Raw genomic sequence first — 25264 nt, 5'->3', positions numbered from 1 at the left:
GAAGATTAAGAAAAAAAAATAAAAAAAATAAAAAATTTCATCACCAGGCCCAGCTGCGCTGGGACTAGTCTCCCATCTCACCATAGCTAAGAGACTGATGGCCAATTCCTTGGCCAGTAATACTCTGAGGGCTTACAAGACAGCTTGGCGCCTGTTTCAGAGATATCAGAACACCTACCCGGCCGCTGGCCGGGGACCTATCACTCACCTATTGGGCTTCGTCTGGGTTTTGCCACTCTCAATTAAACCTGTCCTATAGCATTGTTAACTATACATGGCAGGTATTCAGCACCATTGGTGCAGGCTACATCCGGACCTACCGTCACTCTTCTCCGCCCACCCGATCAAAGCGGCGTTGAAGGGTTTGCGCAAGATGTCTGTTGTGAAACGACATGGGCGTCAGCCATTTACCGGTAGCTTGTTCAGGCCATGACAGGCAAACTGCAGGGGCAAACCGTTCGGGCCGCAGGTTAGCGCTCTGGTAGAAACAGCCTTGTACCTGGCTTTCCATGGATTCCTCAGGTCAGGCGAGCTCATGGGCACCAATACGCTGGCTGGGTGCCTGCGGAAAGGTCAGCTCATCCGGCGCGGGTCCATCTATGTCCTCACCTTGGCCTCGTCCAAGACGTCACGGCCGGGGCAACCAGTGGCGGTCAGATACTTTCCCACGGACAGCAGATGGTGTCCGGTGCAGGCCTTGGAGGCTTGGCTGCGTAGTATTTAGTCCAAGCGGCATGTTCTCCCGTACTCGAACTAGGCAATGCCCGGCTAACCACCGCGGCCTTTCTTACGTACTTTCAGGTTAGTTGACAGGTCCAGGGGTCGGTCCTCGCTGGATCACAGGACATTCCTTCCGCATGGGCGCGGCAGCGGCGGCGTCCATGCATAAGGTGCCAGTACATGTCATCAAACGGTTGGGTCGTCGCAGTTCCGTGTGTTCCATACGTAATATCCCGGATCCTTATACGAAATATCATTGGCTTTCGAGTTTTGGTCTGTAGTTTCTGTTATCAAGTTTCTAACTCCTATGCATGGTTCTTTTGGCCCCTTTAGGCTACCCTTCAATAAGCAGTTCCGGCATAACTCTGCTGCTTCTAGGTTGGGGGGGTGGAGTATAGGCGTAGGTAGGGGACCCTCTAAGCATGAGCCGATCCGAGCACAAGTGGTAGGCAATTAAGAGTGCCGTATTTGTGTGAGGGGAGGCGGGGCGTTCACTATTTAAACCTGGCCCTCCTCCCCCCCACTTGTCGGTTCGAACGATTTCAACCCACCCAGGAGCCCTCCCTTCTTTCAGGTCTCATTATTGGGGTAGCCCCCTTTAGGCTACCCTTCGATAAGCAGTTCCGGCATAACTCTGCTGCTTCTAGGTTGGGGGGGTGGAGTATAGGCGTAGGTAGGGGACCCTCTCAGCATGAGCCGATCCGAGCACAAGCTCTATTTAGGTCAACAAAGCTTAGCCCCGCCAAGGCCATTGATACAAGTCATGACGTCACTGGGCCTGCAGTAAACAGCGAAAAGGCCGTGGCGCTACTGCCAGCGCCGCTGCCTTCTCAAACAGCTGATCGGCAGGGGTCCCGGGTGTCGGACCCCCGCCGATCAGATGCTGATGATCTATTCATTTAAAAAAACTGCAGAACCCTTTTAACCACTCCCCGCCCATCCTCCCAGGGCTTCTGAGCAGAGTATAAATATAGCTGGCTCCTACACCGCCCGGAATAGGGGATCAGTGGGGGTGCAGGGAGTCGGTCCCCTGACAATCAGTCAGTGACCTTAAAAGCAATTGGACAACCCCTTTAAGTAGATGTATATCTATGTAACCGATTGCAGTATTTACAGTACCTGAGAGTAATAAGGATAGCATATTTACATCCAGGGGCATGCACAGAAATCATTGCCCCATTGTAGACTAGAAGGAGTGTTGATGAATGTACAAAGAAGAGTGACCTTTATTACACAGTATGATGATAAAACTGTTATCGCAGGGTTGATAACTCGTACATTACATGTTGAGTAATGTATTGTTAGAAGAGGAGGATGAGAAGAGGTATATTTCCTGGTCAATAAACTTAGAAGCTCTGGAAACTGTATTTTATTACACAAAGTTGTCAAACGTGTTTGTCTGTTTTAGAAAACCTCATTTCAAATACACTATTAGGCAAATATGAGGGGAGGAGGGGGGTCTCCTGTTCATGATCAGTGTGCCCTAGTCAGAGCCAAAGGAGTAGCTATGCAGTGCGTATCTGGTATTACATGTGCCCCCTCTTCATTTAAACGTGAACTGTAGGTTCCATGTAATGGAATTGTGGCGATTGTGTGTCATATGGCCAAAACCCGTATTTATCACAAATTGCTGTGGTTTCTCAGCCACTACAGGTGAAACCACATATATTCACTGTAAACGCCTTGGTTTTGCCATACAGTTGTCATCCATGTGACACATGAATGCTTCATATTATGCCTCCACACCTGTGTATTAGACATCTGGCACATTGTGAAGAGGCACCTAAACTTTACAGTCGTCAGAACCTCCATACAGTTTTGCACCAAAAACCTTTGTGAAAAACGTTATAATGAGTATGATCTTTAAAGTGTAACTGTCACACTTTTTTTGCAATGTGTTGGGGCAGTGATACTGACCATTTTTGTAATATACTTTAATTACTGAAATTGTACATTTCTATCAGAAAAATGGATGTTGCCCATTCTGAGCCTTAGCAACGACGCCTGTCTTCTGATTACATGACACAGTCAGTGTGGAGCGTGTCTCCACAGGTAACCACTTCCAGACCAGGACATTTACCCCCTTTCCTGACCATGCCTAATTTTGCAAATCTGATATGTGACACTTTATGTGGTAATAAATTTGGAATGCTTTTACTTATCCAAGCCATTCTGATATAGTTTTTTTGTGACACATGGTACTTCATGTTATTGGTAAATTTGAGTCAATATGTTTTTTGTAAATCCAAAATTTTATGAAAATTTGGAAAAATTCACTATTTTCTAATTAAAGGGTTGTGTCACTTCAGCAAATAGCATTGATCATGTAGAGTAAGTTAATACAAAGCACTTACTAATATATTGTTATTATCCATATTGCTTCCTTTCTTGGCTGGATTAATTTTTCCATCACTTTATACACTGCTCATTTCCATGGTTACGACCACCCTGTAATCCATCAGAAGTGGTCGTGCTTGCACACTATAAAAAAAAGCACCAGCCTATGGTCCCACAGTCCCACCAGAGAGGCAGACACTTTTTTGCAGTAGGCAAAAATTGAAATTCTGTAAGTGTTTCTTATTTTTATTTTTTAAGAGGTTCATCATGTGGCATATGATACCTTTTATTCTGCAGGTTTATATACTTATGGCAATACTAAAATTATATCGTTTTTTCCTGTTTTAGTACTTTTGCATAATAAAATCACTTTTTACTAAAAATCTGTATATTTTGCATCGCTATGTACTAACATTCAAAATATTTTAACTTTTTCTGCCAATGTAGATGTCTGAGGGCTTCCCATTTGCAGGACAGACTATACATTTTATCAGTACCATTTTGGGGAACATAAGACTTATTCATGACTTGACATGCTTTTTGGGAGGCGAGTAACAAAATAGCTGTTTTGGCGTAATTTTTATTTATTTTTTATGGTGTTCATCTGATGTGTGTTTTCATTGGTACCATTTTTAGTTACATATATCTCTGTACTTTACTAGCTGATTCTGACATAAGCATCCAGATGTGGAGTATATATTTTAGATAATACAATGCAACCAAAAGGGTGGTTCTCCCTCACAGCAGGCAAACTCTTCTGCTCCATTGTATGTACAAGTTGTGGTACTCACAGTCATGGCCTGTGCAATTTATTTTGATGCCCTAGGCAGAGAAGGCAAATTGCGCAAATTGCCAGGTATATACACTGCTCAAAAAAATAAAGGGAACACTTAAACAACACAATGTAACTCCAAGTCAATCACACTTCTGTGAAATCAAACTGTCCACTTAGGAAGCAACACTGAGTGACAATCAATTTCACATGCTGTTGTGCAAATGGGATAGACAACAGGTGGAAATTATAGGCAATTAGCAAGACACCCCCAATAAAGGAGTGGTTCTGCAGGTGGTAACCACAGACCACTTCTCAGTTCCTATGCTTCCTGGCTGATGTTTTGGTCACTTTTGAATACTGGCGGTGTTTTCACTCTAGTGGTAGCATGAGACGGAGTCTACAACTCACACAAGTGGCTCAGGTAGTGCAGCTTATCCAGGATGGCACATCAATGCGAGCTGTGGCAAGAAGGTTTGCTGTGTCTGTCAGCGTAGTGTCCAGAGCATGGAGGCGCTACCAGGAGACAGGCCAGTACATCAGGAGACGTGGAGGAGGCCATAGGAGGGCAACAACCCAGCAGCAGGACCGCTACCTCCGCCTTCGTGCAAGGAGGAACAGGAGGAGCACTGCCAGAGCCCTGCAAAATGACCTCCAGCAGGCCACAAATGTGCATGTGTCTGCTCAAACGGTCAGAAACAGACTCCATGAGGGTGATATGAGGGCCCGACGTCCACAGGTGGGGGTTGTGCTTACAGCCCAACACCGTGCAGGACGTTTGGCATTTGCCAGAGAACACCAAGATTGGCAAATTCGCCACTGGCGCCCTGTGCTCTTCACAGATGAAAGCAGGTTCACACTGAGCACATGTGACAGACGTGACAGAGTCTGGAGACGCCGTGGAGAACGTTCTGCTGCCTGCAACATCCTCCAGCATGACCGGTTTGGCATTGGGTCAGTAATGGTGTGGGGTGGCATTTCTTTGGAGGGCCGCACAGCCCTCCATGTGCTTGCCAGAGGTAGCCTGACTGCCATTAGGTACCGAGATGAGATCCTCAGACCCCTTGTGAGACCATATGCTAGTGCGGTTGGCCCTGGGTTCCTCCTAATGCAAGACAATGCTAGACCTCATGCGGCTGGAGTGTGTCAGCAGTTCCTGCAAGACGAAGGCATTGATGCTATGGACTGGCCCGCCTGTTCCCCAGACCTGAATCCAATTGAGCACATCTGGGACATCATGTCTCGCTCTATCCACCAACATCACGTTGCACCACAGACTGTCCAGGAGTTGGCAGATGCTTTAGTCCAGGTCTGGGAGGAGATCCCTCAGGAGACCGTCTGCCACCTCATCAGGAGCATGCACAGGCATTGTAGGGAGGTCCTACAGGCACGTGCCTACTGAGCCTCATTTTGACTTGTTTTAAGGACATTACATCAAAGTTGGATCAGCCTGTAGTGTGTTTTTCCACTTTAATTTTGAGTGTGACTCCAAATCCAGACCTCCATGGGTTGAAAAATTTGATTTCCATTTTTTTATTTTTGTGTGATTTTGTTGTCAGCACATTCAACTATGTAAAGAACAAAGTATTTCAGAAGAATATTTAATTTAATTCAGATCTAGGATCTGTTATTTTAGTGTTCCCTATATTTTTTTGAGCAGTGTATATATAATTGATATGTAGAGAGAATCTAAATCGCACATCCTCATTCCTATGCTTCTGATATGACAACTGTTTTCAATTTTCAGCATTTCTTTTGATAAAACATGGCTATACAGCACTATTATCAATCATTTGCTGTGCACTATAAAGAGGCATTAGTATACAGTTTGATCAAAGAGCATAGGCCCACTTACCGCGACAAGGTTGCCTCTTGTTTAAGTGGGAACCTACTCTAACCATGGCGCGGCGCCGTGCGGCGACCACCGCGCCTCCACACCGCTCCAGCAGGCAATGGGATCCAGCAGCCGCACAGCGGCCCCACTGTACAGTGAGGCCACCTGGGCCCCGGGTCCCATCACTCCACCGCAACCTTGTCGCGGTAAGTGGGCCTATGCTCTTTGATCAAACTTCATACTAATGCCTCTTTATAGTGCACAGCAAATGATTGATAATAGTGCTGTATAGCCATGTTTTATCAAAAGAAATGCTGAAAATTGAAAAAAGTTGTTATATCAGAAGCATAGGAATGAGGATGTGCGATTTAGATTCTCTCTACATATCAATACATCTATATATATATATATATATATAATGCTTCTTCTCTCTTGGTGCCCCAGGAGTACCAACATTTAGTGTTTAAGAAAAGGAAAAAAACACCTCCCTCTCTCCTCACTCTTGTTCCCTGCCACCATCTGCAATGAAGGAAATCTATGGCCTGAGTTGCCGAATCCTAGCATAGGTGGTCTCGCATGATCATGTGCGATGGCGTGATTATGCGAGACCCGCCACAGGAGGTCATGGTGATGTCATTATGACCTCTTGGGCTGTTCAACTGCCTCATAGGCTTCCGGCCTAGCAGCAGATGCGGTCATAATTGCGCACCCCCTTATGGGTAGCAAGATGGCGCCCTTGGAGGGCACCTACCCATCATCCCGGCCCTGCTTAGAGTACACCTCCTAATACTCATTAATATTTGCTTTATAAGACGTACTGTCCCCCCCCCCCCCCCCCCCCCCCACACACACACACACTTTTGGGTGGAAAAGTGCATCTTATAAAATGAAAAATACTGTAAAATAGAAAATAAATAGCGCTAAAAAAAGAATTGTGGAATTACTATATTTTTTCTTTTCTGTCCAGAAAGGGTTAAATATAACTTTAATCAATAGGATAAAAATTACTACTCGGCATGCAAAAAGCATGCCTTCATACAGCTGCATTGATGGATAAATAAAGAATGTACAGCCCTTGGAATGCGATGAAATAAAAATGAAAAAGGAAAGCTTGGAGGTTGTCATAGATTATTAAAAACCTGTGGTTATGATTAAGAGCTTTGCAGTTCGAAACATGTCAACCTAACCGGAGGTGGTGGGAGGTGATGTCCACTATATGTAACCTATAATGTGAAACTGAAAATAAAGACGATGCAACGACAGAACTGCCTGGTGCCGGAATCCCTTTTCTTCTGATTTCTACATATGGAGTGTTAGCCTTGGCACGTTCCGTGCACAGAGGATATTGGGCGAGCTGGATTTTTTCATTATATTAAAAACCTTGACAAGCTCTACAATTGCTTAAAATAACAAATGGTGTTATACTCAGTTCTTTCTCCAGCATCGTTCCTCCCGGTCCTACTGCCGCTGCATTGGCGTGCACAGTGACGTGCTGGTATAAAGCACATGACTACTACAGCCAATCACTGTCCTCAGTGGTCTTGTGCTGAGGACAGTGATTGGCTGCAGCCTTCAGATGCCACATACCTGCATCTCACTGTGCACAGCACCTCAGAGGCAGCAGGACCCGAACAGCACTGAGAAAGGAGTATAACATCATTTGGTATTTTAAGCAATTGTACGTCTTGTTTGAGATTTTTGCTAATCTTGGACAACCCTTTGAGAGCCCAAACAGGTATGGTCTTTAAGAGGTTAAAGGATTGATAGCTTTATAATGCATTTTTACCACATGTGGTTTATTTGTAGTGAATTATTATATAGCTCTTATTTAAGCTTTGCCATGTAGGTGCAAGTACAAGTGTGAATCCGCCCCTCCGTTTTCGAATTGTCAAAGAATTTCATTTCACTCTTCCAGCCATGGCGTCTGCTGATTTCAGTAAGGAACTGGACTGCTCCATCTGTCTGCACACTTACACAGATCCTGTAATGCTGAGATGTGGACACAACTTCTGCCAGGTCTGTATCGATCGTGCGCTGAGTACACAGAACGAGTCTGGAGTTTATACCTGTCCTCAGTGCAGAGCACACTTTTATAAACGTCCTTCACTGCAAAGAAACATAACTCTGTGTAACATAATTGAGCAATTTCTCTCCATTCCGACACCACAGAAGGGCATTGGGATTTTTTGCACTAACTGTATTCATTCTCCTGTACCTGCTGTTAAATCCTGTCTGCATTGTGAAGTTTCTCTTTGTGATAACCACCTAAGAGTTCACAGCAAGTCAGCAGAACACGTCTTAACTGAACCCTGCACTTCCCCGGAGAACAGGAAATGTTCTGTCCATAAGAAGATCCTGGAATATTACTGCACTGACGATACTACTTGTATCTGTATGTCCTGCAGTTTGGTTGGAGAACATCAAGGACACCGGGTGGAGATGCTGGATGAGGCCTCTGAGAAGTAGAAGAAGAAAGTAACACATATTCTTCAGAAACTGACCAGAAAGAGAGAGGAGACTGAGAAAAGAGTCCAGAACTTGGAGGAATGCTGGAGAAAAGCTCAAGAAAAAGCAACTGGTGATGCACAAAAAGTCACTGCTCTGTTTACGGACACCATGAGACGACTGGACAACCTAGAAAAGAGGGTCCTGAGTGAGATCTCCAGGCAGGAAGAACAGGTGTCACTCATGCTTTCTACTCTGATACAGAAGCTGGAAATAAAGAAGGATGTGCTATCCAGGAAAATGAGACACATTGAGGAGCTCTGTAACATGACTGATCCACTGACTGTCTTACAGGAACCACACATAGATGACCTGTGTGATCCAGAGATGGAGGGAGGTGATGATACTGGAAGAGATGATAAACAGCTTTATGGTGTAGATCTCTCTCAAATTCAAGAGACTGTACATGCAGAACTATCAAATTTTCTCTTATACATACATACTAATTTAGCTGGACAACGAGGACAAGTTAACTATCTCCACAGTACCCAAAATCCTCCCACTGACACAGAAGACTTGCCTGTGTCAACAAAGAAAAATGTAAAAGTCAGGACCGCTGGAGGGAATGTAACAGATCCTGGAAATTGTGGGAACTATATGGAGGGTCCTGGAGACATATTACTGGATGTAAACACAGCTGCTAATAATATCCTTATATCAGACGACCTGAAAACTGCAACCTGGTCACAAACAGAACAGGACCGTCCTGAAACGGTAGAGAGATTCCAGGATTATAATCAGGTGTTAAGCAGCAGGAGCTTATTTTCAGGGCTACATTACTGAGACGTGGAAAGTAGTGGGAAAGCGGAGTGGCTGGTGGGAATGTGTTATCCTAGTATAGACAGGAAAGGAGATCAGTCATACATTGGAGATAATGACAAGTCCTGGTGTCTGCAAAGGGAAAATAATTATTCAGTGATGCATGACAGTCAAGCGATCCAGTTACCTGTCAAAATTTCTAGTGATAAAAGTTAGGATATGTCTGGACTTTGGGGACGGGCAGCTGTCATTTTATGAGCTGTGTGACCCCATCAGACACCTACATACCTTCAATGCCACCTTCACCGAGCCCCTTCATGCTGCATTATGCTTGGGTAACGGTTCCATAAAGATATCAGGCTGGGGCAGCTACTGTGAGGAACCATAATAACCTAAGAAATCTGGCCAGATACTGCTGCCGAAAACCAAAATATGATTAGGAGAGCTACAGGTCAGTGATCTTACACTGTAGTTGTCCCTATGACTGTAACACTTAGGCAGATCATCTGAAGCAGGAGATGTGGTGATCATACTCTGGATTTCTAGTGAGCATTTTCCATTTTAAAAAGTGCATGTAATATTTTATTGTTAAAACTAGGATTATGCTGTGGACAAATTTCCTTATAGTTGACATTGATGGTACAACTTTTTGTGATTTTTATTTTTATTTTTACTTTTAGCATAAAAAATGGTAATATACAGTACAGACCAAAAGTTGGGACACACCTTCTCATTCAAAGAGTTTTCTTTATTTTCATGAATATGAAGGCATCAAAACTATGAATTAACACATGTGGAATTATACACATAACAAACAAGTGTGAAACAACTGAAAATATGTCATATATATTCTAGGTTCTTCAAAGTAGCTACCTTTTGCTTTGATTACTGCTTTGCACACTCTTGGGATTCTCTTGATGAGCTTCAAGAGGTAGTCCCCTGAAATGGTCTTCCAACAGTCTTGAAGGCGTTCCCAGAGATGCTTAGCACTTGTTGGCCCTTTTGCCTTCACTCTGCGGTCCAGCTCACCCCAAACCATCTCGATTGGGTTCAGGTCCGGTGACTGTGGAGGCCAGGTCATCTGGCGCAGCACCCCATCACTCTCCTTCATGGTCAAATAGCCCTTACTTTCAAAGTTTTCCCAATTTTTCGGCTGACTGACTGACCTTCATTTCTAATGATGGCCACTCGTTTTTCTTTACTTAGCTGCTTTTTTCTTGCCATAATACAAATTCTAACAGTCTATTCAGTAGGACTATCAGCTGTGTATCCACCTGACTTCTCCTCAACGCAACTGATGGTCCCAACCCCATTTATAAGGCAAGAAATCCCACTTTTTAAACCTGACAGGGCACACCTGTGAAGTGAAAACCATTTCAGGGGACTACCTCTTGAAGCTCATCAAGAGAATGCCAAGAGTGTGCAAAGCAGTAATCAAAGCAAAAGGTGGCTACTTTGAAGAACCTAGAATATGACATATTTTCAGTTGTTTCACACTTGTTTGTTATGTATATAATTCCACATGTGTTAATTCATAGTTTTGATGGCTTCATAGTCTTGAAAATAAAAAAACTCTTTGAATGAGAAGGTGTGTCCAAAATTTTGGTCTGTACTGTATATATATTTAATACAAAACTTAATAAAAAAGAGTATCAAATACATTTTAGAATCAGCCAGTGGAATTTAAATAAGGGTTTTCCCAGGGATATTATAGGTTTTAAGATGCACACCTTTCCCATACATTTTATTTTTAAACCTTTAAGCCTTTTTTTTTTTAAACCTAAAGTTTCAAATCCTATCTATGTAAGAAATTTGTCTACCAAATATTATTTTTATATTTTTAAGGTGAAAACAAAGAAGATAAACCAGTGCAGTTATATTAATTTTCTGTCATAATTGCCTGGGACATAGCTTGAAGTCACACTGTGGACCTCTAATTGAATTCATTTTTCTGACACTTGTCGATTAAAGGGGTTTCCTGACCACAATTAAAAATTAAATGTAGGTAGGTGTGTAAAAAAAAATATATAAGCACCACTCATCTTTTGAAAGTCCTACCAACTGTTCTCAGGTTTTCACTGGACCAGAAGTGACGATTTTACATTCCCAGTCACTTGACTAATGCATTTTGGTTGGACAACCCAAGTTTTGTTGAGTACAAGTAACAGACTAGTAGTAGACTAACATGTCAACTAGACAACTGTTTAAAGGGTGCTGTCACTTAAGGCTGCATTAGACACCCGGATCACACAGATGTTTGTCGGGAGGGAAGCATTCCTTCTCGGCAGTTGCCGGCTCACTAGCTGAGGAGATCTCCTCAGCAACATGGGGAGAAGCGATAGCTATGCCATCGCTCGTCCCCATGCTCTATAATGGTTTGCCAGCAGCAGATGGTAACTAGACAGCACGATCTTGTGCCGCCAAATCCTGATCTTTCACCATGCTGAAAGATGTGGATTACCCGATGAACGAACGTTTGCTTGTTCATAGTGCAATCGTTGGCAGTATTAGCCTGCTAGATGATCGCTAACGAGCGTTACTACAAATGCTCGTTAGCGATCGGGCAGAAAATCTGCCCGTCTAATATACTCTATAGTATGGTTGAAAAAAGACATACAGTGCCTTGAAAAAGTATTCATACCCTTTGAACTTTGCCACCTTTTTTACATTACACCCACAAACTTAACTGTATTTTATGGGGATTTTATTTGATAGACCAACACAAAATAGCAATTATGTATGAAGTGAAAAGTAAATGATACATGGTTTTTAAAATTATTAATAATTAAAAATCTGAAAAGTGTGGTGTGCATTTGTATTGCTCGAGTTTGGGGGGGGGGGGGGGGGGGGCAAACAAAGCAATTGCCCAGGGCCCCCAAGCCTAAATGGGGCCCCCTTCTGAGCTGCCCAGACACATTGTCAGAGAGCTGGTGGCTGCACCTGGGAAGGGCACAGACAGCAGAGCAATGAGCGCTGGTCCCTGGTCTCCCGCCCACTGTAGCCCGCAGGGTCCTTATACTGTAGTGAGGAGCTGGGTGCTGCATCTATAGCAGACATAACCTGATAGGTAAAGCTGGACAGTCCAGACCCCGGACTAACATGAGGGGAGGCAGCCTGCAGAGAATATACAGGACCTCTACTCTGACCGTTGCTTGTCTGCAATATATGGGCACCGACCGTGTGCTCACCATATCACGGATGTGGACCCATTCACTTGAAGGGGTCCACAATCCAAAAGAAGCAGTGTGGAACGGAGGCACTGAACCCCATGGAAGCACTATTGAGCACTTGCGTGGGTTTCTCTTCGTGCCTCTGCACCACAAAAAAAAATAGAACATGTTCTATATTTTTGCAGTGCAGACGGATCATGGACCCATTCAAGTTGACTGGGTCTGGATCCGTCTGTGGCAACGCATGGATGGTGCCCGTGCATTGGGAACCGCAAATTGCAGCCCCCAATGCACAGAACGGTCGGCACACGTTTGTGTGCATGAGCCCTAAGTGTGCCAGGAGACCTGCCTTACTCTCTTAAATTATCAGAAAACACCTGAAAGTAGTCACTGTTACCAGTGCTCTGTATATAGAGACAGCAGGGACATGGAGATAATGTGTTCTCTGCAATCAAAGTAAAAAAAGTGAATAACGAATAGAGAGAAATCTGAAGAAAAAAAAACAGCTACAGTGTAGCTGTTTATTTTTTAACTATTTGCTGCCTGGAGCACAGTTGTCTAAATATGTAATATTTATAATGTATCTAATGCTTGTATATCTCACAAATATCTTTATTTCTGCATCCTCTATCAGCCCATATATCTTTATTATCTGTATTTCTCCTATCATCTATCTATCTATAGTGATGTCCCGAACTATTCGCCGGCGAACATGGCTTGTTCGCGTTCGCCGCGGCGGGCGAACATATGCGATGTTCGGTCCGCCCCCTATTCGTCATCATTGTGTAAACTTTGACCTTGTACCTCACAGTCAGCAGACACATTCCAGCCAATCAGCAGCAGACCCTCCCTCCCAGACCCTCCCATCTCCTGGACAGCATCCGTTTTAGATTCATTCGGAAGCTGCATTCTCAGTGAGAGGAGGGACAGTGCTGCTGCTGCTGCTGATTCAATAGGGAAAGCGTTAGCTAGGGCAGTGTTCTGTGTCCACAGACTCATCTGCTGTAAGGACAGCATCCTGACAGCATCCCAAAAAGCCCTTTTTAGGGCTGGTACATCAGTATGCTTTTTATATATATATATATATATATATATATATATATATATACAGGGTGGGCCATTTATATGGATACACCTTAATAAAATGGGAATGGTTGGTGATATTAACTTCCTGTTTGTGGCACATTAGTATATGTGAGGGGGGAAAATTTTCAAGATGGGTGGGGACCATGGCGGCCATTTTGAAGTCGGCCATTTTGAATCCAACTTTAGTTTTTTCAATAGGAAGAGGGTCATGTGACACATCAAACTTATTGGGAATTTCACAAGAAAAACAATGGTGTGCTTGGTTTTAACGTAACTTTAATCTTTTATGAGTTATTTACAAGTTTCTGACCACTTATAAAATGTGTTCAATGTGCTGCCCATTGTGTTGGTTTGTCAATGCAACCCTCTTCTCTCACTCTTCACACACTGATAGCAACACCGCAGGAGAAATGCTAGCACAGGCTTCCAGTATCCGTAGTTTCAGGTGCTGCACATCTCGTATCTTCACAGCATAGACAATTGCCTTCAGATGATACGAGATGTGCATCACCTGAAACTACGGATACGGGAAGCCTGTGCTAGCATTTCTCCTGCGGTGTTGCTATCAGTGTGTGAAGAGTGGGAGAAAAGGGTTGCATTGACAATCCAACACAATGGGCAGCACATTGAACACATTTTGTAAGTGGTCAGAAACTTGTAAATAACTCATGAAAGAATAAAGTTACTTTAAAACCAAGCACACCATTGTTTTTCTTGTGAAATCCCCAATAAGTTTGATGTGTCAAATGACCCTCTTCCTATTGAAAAAACAAAAGTTGGATTCAAAATGGCCGACTTCAAAATAGCCGCCATGGTCACCACCCATCTTGAAAAGTTTCCCCCCTCACATATACTAATGTGCCACAAACAGGAAGTTAATATCACCAACCATTCCTATTTTATTAAGGTGTATCCATATAAATGGCCCACCCTGTATATATATATATATATATATATATATATATATATATATATATATATAAAGGAAAAGTGTGGCAGCACCAATTCACTAAAAACGTAGCGGGTGCTATGTCCGGGGTTGTCACTGCTTACCCAAAATATGTAGATGGAAACGGACAGCACATCCAGTAGAAAGATTCAAGATTTATTCAACCACAGTGGCACAGTGAGGCGACGTTTCTGCTCAAAACACAGAGCCTTTCTCAAGCATCAAACATAAGTGTAACATGGCATATAAATAGGTGTACATAATTGAGGGGTGGAACAATCAATTAATACAATCAATGTGATAAAAATATATATAAAAACATAATTTCAGATGAATAATACAAAAATATGAGTGATATAAATAGTGATACAAAACTAGGTATAAAGTATAATCAAAAATTACACAGTGATATAACATAATATCCATGTGAATGTAATTGGCGCCAATTTCTATCAGCTGTTGTGTGTAAACATAATTACATTAATTTAAAAATGGGAGGAACAAACAATGGGAAAGATGACATACCACATGTAGACAGCGTATTACCCCATGTCCGCCATGGCCAACATTGGCGTCTATCACTAGGAAGTGCGCAGGCGTCAGGATGCGTCTCAGCAGAATAACGTCACGCTACGTGCAAAACAGGCGCGTCGCCCGGAGATCTAGGAATTTACGGGATCAATTAGTACGAGCGGATATTGGTCCAGGCCCTGGGCTGATACAGAGTACATTGACACAGCAGAGCAAGGGATGTTTCCCATGTCTCAACGGTGTCAATTGTAAACACATTTGCAAGAGTAAGATGTTTATACATCCAACCACTAATGTAGGGTACCCAATTTCTTTTTATCTCACCTGCAACTCCAATTTTGTCATTTATGTTTTGAGTTGCCCTTGCCGACTACTATATGTAGGTGAGACATCCACCGACCTCAAAACTCGCTTAAATAATCACCGCTCTACAATAAGAAAAAAAACGTAAGTATTTACCTATTCCAAAGCATTTTGTGGAGAACAATCATTCTGAAAACCAACTACAGTGTTGGATTATTGACCATATTCCATGTCCGTTTCCATATATATATATATATATATATTGCAGTTGCCTGCCTGTGTGTGAGAGGCTGCAGGCTCACAGACTGTACTGTGTGCACACCATTCATACAGGGTGTCACAGACAGTACCTTGCAGATAAAAAAAAGTCAATAATTTTTTTTTTATATATATATATCCGCAGTTGCCAGACAGTGAGAGGCTGCAGGCTCACAGACTGTACTGTGTGCATACCATTCATACAGGGTGTCGCAATACCTTGCAGATAAAAAAAAGTAAATTTATTTTTTCTATGTGATATAATCGCACTTGCCAGACAGTAAGAGGCTGCAGGCTCACAAACTGTACTGTGTCAACTGGCCAGGCCACCACTCATACCGTTACAGGGTGTCACAAAACCTTGCAGACAAAAAAAGTAAATTAATTTTTTCTCTGTGATATAATCGCAGTTGCCAGACAAAGAGAGACTGAAGGCTCACAGACTGTACTGTGTGCACACCATTCATACAGGGTGTCACAATACCTTGCAGATAAAAAAAAGTCAATTTATTTTTTCTCTGTGATATAATCGCAGTTGCCAGACAGTAAGAGGCTGCAGGCTCACAGACTGTACTGTGGCCACTGGCCAGGCCACCACTCATACCGTTACAGGGTGTCACACTCAGAGGCGTATCTAGTGAAAATGACGCCTATGGCAAGCACTGAAACTGCGCCCCTGTCAAAATATTTTAAACCCATCTTTCAGATAACCTTAACAAAAAAAAAAACACGATAGCTCTTTTGTAGAACCCCCATAAAAACTTACAGTTACTTGACTTGGCCCTTGGGGATCTCGGACGCCACTTCAACACTTTGGCTGGGGGGCTCGGCGGAGCTGATGTTGTGCTTTAACCTAATGAGAAAGATTTCATAATAAGGATTTGGAGAAAGGGCAGAGGGATAGCAGAGCAGGGAGAGGCTGGTGCTGCTACTAGGGGGTCATACCATGGGGGAGTAATAAAGCCCACCATAATGCCCCCCCAGTAGTAATAATTCTCCTTATAATATGCAAAACATTTGTAATGCCCCCAGTTGAGCTAATGTTCCCATAATGTGCCAATATAAAATACCCCTTCTCAGTGCCCCCGTAGATGACCCCCATAGTGCCCCCCCCTTCCCCATAGTACCCACCTGTAACGGACCGTTTCCGCAGACAAGGGGTTAAAATCCGTTTAGGCGATAAGCCCCTTTCTGAGAGACAGGCACAGCTACTGCAGAACACCAACTCCCGAACTGGATACAAAGTAGCACTCCAAACTGGAACCTCACGAATAGCTGCTAGCAGACGAACAGGAAAAGCATACAATCCTGGCAATCGGTCTTCTAACAGCATACAGCGAATCCCCCCAATAACGAGACAAGGCTCCGTTTGGGGGTCAAGCAGTGGTCTGACTGTACTTGAAGTACAGCCTCTTTTATTCACAAAAAACAAACATAGTACTGCCCACAGGGGTTTGAAATACAACCAATCAGTATATTACAAGACATACAATGTAACTACAGCAACCAATCGTTCACGCCCCCAGAGGACCAGAATGAAGACTGACATAGGACAACATATCCCCACAATGCATCATGGTTTCCTCCTCTCTGTCCAGACAATCTGAAGAGCAATCCAATTATCTCTGAGGACAAAGGGAGATCGCCAATACACATGTGCAGACAACAGGACAGACATCACCATTTTAAACACACAATGGGACAATAGAAACACACCCAGCATATTCCCTCCCCTTATCCTGAGAGGAGACTCAATTATACATACAGTTAAACATACTTTCTACCCAACTTTCATAACTCTAAAACCATACATCACATTCACATAAAAATTACATATTTGCAATCAATCCATTCAGGGGAACAACGTATTAAAAAATGGCATGAATCAGACCAGGGGTTCAAAAGTTAGTAAAATATCTTTTGGGCCCTGGCTGGCACATGGCTATCTGGCTCAAACCAGTTTTACAGAGCCCTCTTTCCTGGAGACAATGGGAAATAATCAAATTATATCCAGGGATAGAGGCAGACTCCATTGAGCACATGGTTGCAAAAAGACATAAAATACAATAAAATACACAAGGTTACATTTACTACATAAAATAAAGACATGCAACATATCCCCAGATAGCTTAGGTCTAAGCCCATATTATTGAATGGCGCTCAGACCACACACATACAGTTCAATTGTCATGGAGCTAAAGTCTTTCCCATAGTCTTTCATTATATGAATGGGCTCCATGGCATAGCTATCTGGGGTATCAGCGCTCACACAGGGCAAGTACCGAATGACCCCTCTGTATTTAAAGGGCCAGAATGAGTGACATGCACTCTGTTAGGGCCGAATATGGTTTTTAAGGGACCCAATCTTCCAGGGCCATAGTCCAAAGGCAAGAGGCTGATAAACAGGCCTCTCCAAAACCCAGTGGCGAGGTTGGTTTCGCCACACATCTCCCCCCCCCAGGGAAGACTAACCAGATACCTGACCTCACGCCGGTCGGTACCTGAGTTAGTCTGGCAGCCCACCCACAACCCAATACTGGACCTGTTGCATTTGGTAGCCTGTCTCTGTCCAGTGAGTCCACCAAGGTTATGTTGGAAGCTGGTACTCCTGGTCTCTGTGTTGCTCCCTGGCTTGGAGTGGGGGTTGCTTTGTGGGCAGGTATCAGCGGTACTCTGCCCTGGTGCCAGCGCTACCACGGAAGAAGCCTGGTTGGAGCCTGGTTGTTGGAGGGGGAGACCGACTGTCTCTACCCCCTGTACTGTAAGTGCAGAGACAACGGTCCCATCTGTACTGTTGTGGGGCTTACTGTCTCCCCCTGGTGCGTTAAGCTGCCGTTGGGGAGAGGGGGTAACGGGCTCCTCTCCCATACATACTTCTAGCCGCTGGGGAGGGCGACCGACCGTCTCCGCTCCCAATACAGTGTCCTGCTGCTGGGGAAAGGAGACTGGGCTCTCTATTCCCTGCTGGACCCTCTGCCGCTGGGGGACAGGACCGACTGTCTCTGCCCCCTGTAACTCCGCCTGCTGCTGGGGAAAGGAGACTGGGCTCCCAATTCCCAAAAAATCATGCTGCTGCTGGGGGGCAGGAACAACTACCTCTGCCCCCTGTAACTCCGCCTGCCGCTGGGGAGAGAGGACGCTGCTCTCCTCTCCCTGCACTTCACACTGCCGCTGGGGAATGGAGACTGGGCTCCCAATTCCCTGCAGGACCGGCGGAGAGACCTCGGTCCCATCTCTACCGGCCACCTGGGGTCCTTCCCAGTAACATTCTACAATATCTGCCCAGCTGAATGGGTCTGGATCTGGGTCTGTCACCTTACCGTCCTGCTGAGCCTTCTCAATGGAGTGGAAGAGATCTCGGTAGTCCTGCTCCAGTTCCCACTCCAGGGTTGCTAGGTGAGCCAGGTCTTGCTCTACCTCATGGGGGTCATCCCACTCATGCCTAGCCTCCCTCTCATAGAAAATGTCCTGAAGTCTGGACTGTGCAGGGCTCCCGAAGTCAGGCTCTGCAAAGGACTCCCATAACAAGCCAGGACCATAAAACTCCTCTCCCTCTGCCTTGTCATGTTCGGCTGTCCAGGGTATATACTGTGCCATATACCACCAAAGCGCCTGGTAGGCATCCTCCAGCCATAGCTCCTGCCATACCCGGTGCTCTAGTTCCTTCACCCATTCCTCCAGGGGCTGCTCTCCCAGGAAGGGCATCCGCAGGGCCACTTGCTTCTGCAACCGCTGCTCTTCACTGGGGAGACTCTCACCCCGCTGGTATTGTAGATTATCCAGGGCCTGGTACCAGATGCCTTTCCTTAATGCATCCCGGCCATCCAGGTCCTCCTCCTCGTATAACACTGCTGGTTCCATCCTGGTGCTTTTAGGGTAGCTGTACTGAGACATGCGTTGTCCTTAAATTGTAGAATCCACAGAAATAGTGTCTCCTGTAGCTGTCCTTCTGGATGTAGGAACGATCCCGCTGCTTGCCACCAATGTAACGGACCGTTTCCGCAGACAAGGGGTTAAAATCCGTTTAGGCGATAAGCCCCTTTCTGAGAGACAGGCACAGCTACTGCAGAACACCAAACTCCCGAACTGGATACAAAGTAGCACTCCAAACTGGAACCTCACGAATAGCTGCTAGCAGACGAACAGGAAAAGCATACAATCCTGGCAATCGGTCTTCTAACAGCATACAGCGAATCCCCCCAATAACGAGACAAGGCTCCGTTTTGAGGGTCAAGCAGTGGTCTGACTGTACTTGAAGTACAGCCTCTTTTATTCACAAAAAACAAACATAGTACTGCCCACAGGGGTTTGAAATACAACCAATCAGTATATTACAAGACATACAATGTAACTACAGCAACCAATCGTTCACGCCCCCAGAGGACCAGAATGAAGACTGACATAGGACAACATATCCCCACAATGCATCATGGTTTCCTCCTCTCTGTCCAGACAATCTGAAGAGCAATCCAATTATCTCTGAGGACAAAGGGAGATCGCCAATACACATGTGCAGACAACAGGACAGACATCACCATTTTAAACACACAATGGGACAATAGAAACACACCCAGCATATTCCCTCCCCTTATCCTGAGAGGAGACTCAATTATACATACAGTTAAACATACTTTCTACCCAACTTTCATAACTCTAAAACCATACATCACATTCACATAAAAATTACATATTTGCAATCAATCCATTCAGGGGAACAACGTATTAAAAAATGGCATGAATCAGACCAGGGGTTCAAAAGTTAGTAAAATATCTTTTGGGCCCTGGCTGGCACATGGCTATCTGGCTCAAACCAGTTTTACAGAGCCCTCTTTCCTGGAGACAATGGGAAATAATCAAATTATATCCAGGGATAGAGGCAGACTCCATTGAGCACATGGTTGCAAAAAGACATAAAATACAATAAAATACACAAGGTTACATTTACTACATAAAATAAAGACATGCAACATATCCCCAGATAGCTTAGGTCTAAGCCCATATTATTGAATGGCGCTCAGACCACACACATACAGTTCAATTGTCATGGAGCTAAAGTCTTTCCCATAGTCTTTCATTATATGAATGGGCTCCATGGCATAGCTATCTGGGGTATCAGCGCTCACACAGGGCAAGTACCGAATGACCCCTCTGTATTTAAAGGGCCAGAATGAGTGACATGCACTCTGTTAGGGCCGAATATGGTTTTTAAGGGACCCAATCTTCCAGGGCCATAGTCCAAAGGCAAGAGGCTGATAAACAGGCCTCTCCAAAACCCAGTGGCGAGGTTGGTTTCGCCACACCACCATAATGTGTCCCAGTATAAAATGCCCCTATACAGAGCCCCCATATAAAATATCTTCTTTTTTAGCCTCAGTAGATGCCCCTATAGTGCCCCCCAATAATCTGCAGTAAGATGTGCCCCCATAGATGCCCCCAATCATGTGCCAGTAATAAGAGCCCCCCCACCATCATGTGCCAGTAGCCAGAGCCCCCCCATATCATGTCAGTAGCCAGAGCCCCCCCATATCATGTGTCAGTAGCCAGAGCCCCCCATATCATGTGCCAGTAGCCAGAGTGCCCCCAATCATGTGCCAGAAATAAGAGCCCCCCCACCATCATGTGCCAGTAGCCAGAGCCCCCCATATCATATGCCAGTAGCCAGAGCCCCCCCATATCATGTGCCAGTAGCCCCCCTTATGTGCCAGTAGCCCCCCTATGTGCCAGTAGCCCTCCTTATCATGTGCCAGTAGCCCCCCTTATCATGTGCCAGTAGCCCCCTTATCATGTGCCAGTAGCCCCCCTTATCATGTGCCAGTAGCCCCCCATATCATGTGCCAGTAGCCAGAGCCCCCCCCATATCATGTGCCAGTAGCCAGAGCCCCCCCCCCACCATCATGTGCCAGTAGCCAGAGCCCCCCCATATCATGTGTCAGTAGCCAGAGCCCCCCCATATCATGTGTCAGTAGCCAGAGTGCCCCCATATCATGTGCCAGTAGCCAGAGTGCCCCCATATCATGTGCCAGTAGCCCCCCATATCATGTGCCAGTAGCCCCCCTTATCATGTGCCAGCCCAGTAGTCCCCCCTTATCATGTGCCAGCCCAGTAGTCCCCCCTTATCATGTGCCAGCCCAGTAGTCCCCCCTTATCATGTGCCAGCCCAGTAGCCCCCCTTATCATGTGCCAGCCCAGCCCAGTAGTCCCCCCTTATGTGCCAGCCCAGTAGCCCCCCTTATGTGCCAGCCCAGTAGCCCCCCTTATCATGTGCCAGCCCAGTATTGTACCTATATAAAAAAATAAAAAAAAATAATACACTTATACTTACCTCCAGCAATGCGATGCGATGCAGGCCACCTCTTCCGTCTGTGTGTCCCTCGCTATACGGCTCAGGCGACGCGATGACGTCATCGCGCCATCACCGGCCTCTGATAGGCTGCCAGCACTAAGCCGGCAGCCTATCAGAGGAACAGGAGGGGACACACCTCTCCCTCCTCTGCCGCAGCACAGACAGGCATCTGTATTGCCGTCCTGAGGACGGCAATACAGATGACTATGGAGATGAGCGCTTCCGCAATGGAGGCGCTCATCTCCTGCTCTGCCCTGCCGCCGGCCGCAGCCGCCCCCACTTGTCACCAGGGCCGCAGCGCTGGGGTGCGGGGCACCCACTGCACCCCGTGTAGGATCGGCCCTGGTCGCCCCCCCCGCTTGGCGCCTATGGCACTAGCCATGGCTGCCATAGCTTGGATACGCCACTGGTCACACTTACAATACCTTGCAGATAAAAAAAAGCCAATTTATTTTTTCTCTGTGATATAATTGCACTTGCCAGACAGTGAGAGGCTGCAGGCTCACAGACTGTACTGTGGCCACTGGCCAGGCCACCACTCATACCGTTACAGGGTGTCACAATACCTTGCAGATAAAAAAAAGTCAAATTTATTTTTTCTATGTTATATAATCGCACTTGCCAGACAGTAAGAGGCTACAGGCTCACAAACTGTACTGTTTCAACTGGCCAGGCCACCACTCATACCGTTACAGGGTGTCACAATACCTTGCAGTTTTTAAAAAGTCAATTTATTTTTTCTCTGTGATATAATCGCTGTTGCAAGCCAGTGATTGTCTGGCCCACAGACTGTACTGTGGCCACTGGCCAGGCCACCACTCATACCGTTACAGGGTGTCACAAAACCTTGCAGATAAAAAAAGTCCATTTATTTTTTCTCTGTGATAGAATCGCAGTTGCCAGACAAAGAGAGACTGAAGGCTCACAGACTGTACTGTGTGCATACCATTCATACAGGGTGTCACAATACCTTGCAGATAAAAAAAAGTCCATTTATTTTTTCTCTGTGATAGAATCACAGTTGCCAGACAGTGAGAGGCTGCAGGCTCACAGACTGTACTGTGTCCACTGGCCAGGCCACCACTCATACCGTTACAGGGTGTCACAAAACCTTGCAGATAAAAAAAAGTCCATTTATTTTTTCTCTGTGATAGAATCACAGTTGCCAGACAGTGAGAGGCTGCAGGCTCACAGACTGTACTGTGTCCACTGGCCAGGCCACCACTCATACCGTTACAGGGTGTCACAAGACCTTGCAGATAAAAAAAGTCAATTTATTTTTTCTCTGTTATATAATCGCAGTTGCCAGACAGTGAGAGGCTGCAGGCTCACAGACTGTACTGTGTGCACACCATTCATTCAGGGTGTCACAATACCTTACAGATAAAAAAAAAGTCTATTTATTTTTTCTCTGTGATGTAATCAGGTAGCAGTCCACGGAGTGGTTCCCCGAACAATGTCACTTGTTGGTTTTCTTATAGTTGGGACACCTTACAGGTAGGTGTCCAGCTCTTCATCACTACTAGAGCTGCTGAAGTGCATTAGAGGTTGCTCTAGCCTCTGCTGGTAGCTGAGGGTAGTGTTGGTAGTGGTGCGCCACTGCCCTCTACAGGTTGTGGTAGGGATAGGCTGTACCGACAGCCTGGAGAATGCTGCAGTAGCTTGCCGCAGACCGGAATCCACAGCCTGTGCGGGAAGAGGTAGAACTTCTGGTTGCAGAGGCTCAGGAAAGCCTGGAGCAGATTGTGAAGGCTGCTTCCAGGGCAGCATGTAAGGCGGCATAAAGCATGGCTGTACTTTAGGGTTGAAGGTCAATACGCTATTGTTTATTTGTCCCACCGTCAGGGTTGGTGGTGGTGACAGGTCCGGTATTAGTGGTGCCGATGCAGGCTGTGCCTTTTCTCTGAAGAGTAAGCGACCATCCAGGGTTTCTTGAAGGCATCTGGTCCTGCCCGCAGAGCCTGGATCCTCCTGCCAGGTCTCTGGGGTAATGGCAGGGGAAAGTGGCTTCTGTAGTAAGGTGACTCCAGCGGCAAAGAGTCCCTGCATGGAACGCATGGGGGTGTACTCCACTTGGTCCCCTACATAAAGGTTATGCCTTTCTTGGGGTAGATAGTGCCATTTTACTGAGCGGCTGCCTACAAATACTTCAGTCCCTGAGTGGTTGTCCTGCAGAAAACCTACACCCTGTTCCACAGAGAACCACAGTACAGTTCCTGTACGCCGGGTCAGTTTGGGGTCTCCTGACTGGGGGCTGTCGAGGACCTGCTTCACCCACTCTTCAATGGCCGACTTATACTCCCAGGCCGTCTGGGCAAACGCGGTAATCTCATGTGGTACCTCAGGGTTCAGGCTGCTTAACTGGCTGTAGCTGGGCGGCGGAGTGGAATCACCAGCCACCTCCGCCGCACCAGTCGGTGGTAGTGGCTTTGCGGGCCTGAGGCTGATGGCAGGCGTTGGAGTCCCGGGACGTGGCGGGGGAACGGGCACGGATCGGGCCAGGGCCTCAGGGAGCGTGGTAGCCCCTACCTGAAGTTGCAGCCGGGGAGGCCGATTCCGGTACTTTCTGCTGGGCTTCTCGGGATTCAGGCGCCATCTGGGTCACTGGCTTCTTCACAGCTGATGCAGCGACGTCAGCGGCGTCCTCCGCGGGAACAGTCTCGACATCGACCTCCATCTGGCATGGCACGTCACCTTCCGCGGGGGCGCTTGACAAGGCAGAGGAATCCACGGCCTCCGAGAACTCCATCAGGTCAGGGCCTTGTGCAGCAGGAACCGGGACCTCAGAGATGCTCGGTAAGGTAGGCGTTCTTGCTCTCATTTGCAGGGAGGAATCCACAGCCTCCAGGACAGCAGCGAATACGGAGGGCCCAGTCTTCTGGACGATCTGGGAAACTTGTATCTCAGGTGGACGCTCCTCATAGACGGCTTCTCCACAAATCGCCATCTGGTTCCACCGAGGTTGGGGAAACGCCATCTTGGTGTCTTCTTCCCTCCGGCAGATAGCAGGTTCTAAGGGCGCAGCCCAGGGGGTGGGGCCTTTATCACCTCGGTCCACAATAGACAGTTCACTGGGGGCAGTCTTTACTTTTCCCGCTCCTGAAGGGGCGTATTCGACATCTTCGCGCCTTTCTTGAGGGGGTATTGCTATATTTTCCCGTAAACAGCATTTTAGCGCTCCTGAGAGGGCGTTCCTTTGTCTCTGGGCATGAAGATGAGGCGCCATTTTGATGAATATGGCGAATTTCCACAATGCCGAATTAACTCTTTGTATGCAGTAGCGCACGTCTAGCGCTTTCTTGGCACAACAATACAAGTAAGAAAGTCAATTTTCTGCGATTTTTGCACAATCTTCAGCCCTGCTAATACTGTGAAACATGCGGTTTAAGTCCGTTTTTAGCGCACAATTGGATCCGGTTCTGTAGTTAGGGATGGACACACAATTCAATCCGATCCTGTTTCCGTGACGCCACTTTATGCAATGAGCAGGACACTGAGTCAGTGGGAATGCTATGCAGTGGGTCAGTTTATATATGTATAAGTTCGTGACGCCAGTTGCAGCTTGCGCAGGTACTGTAGCAGGGCCCTTTAAGATGGTATAGCTCACGTACTAGGTAAGGAATGCCAGAGGGGGATAATGTCTCTGTATAGCAGATTTGGTAGTGTCAACGGTGTCTCCTACCTTGGTACGGCTGGA

General features: G+C 45.9%; 1 protein-coding gene and 1 pseudogene across 1 annotated transcript in view; both read left to right on the top strand.

Moving 5' to 3' along the window:
• The window catches only part of LOC121005665 (E3 ubiquitin-protein ligase TRIM11-like), an 88534-nt gene that overhangs the window by 23856 nt on the left and 39414 nt on the right, over window positions 1–25264 (top strand). The window contains exon 2 of the mRNA XM_040438443.1: window positions 4110–4114. The gene's annotated coding sequence lies outside the window, so the exon portion shown is untranslated. The remainder of the gene's footprint in view (window positions 1–4109; window positions 4115–25264) is intronic.
• LOC121002595 lies at window positions 7581–9315 on the top strand (annotated as a pseudogene).

This window comes from Bufo bufo, chromosome 1 (genome assembly GCF_905171765.1).
Source record: "Bufo bufo chromosome 1, aBufBuf1.1, whole genome shotgun sequence".
Classification (NCBI taxonomy): domain Eukaryota; kingdom Metazoa; phylum Chordata; class Amphibia; order Anura; family Bufonidae; genus Bufo; species Bufo bufo.
This window is presented reverse-complemented; position numbering and strand designations above follow the sequence as displayed.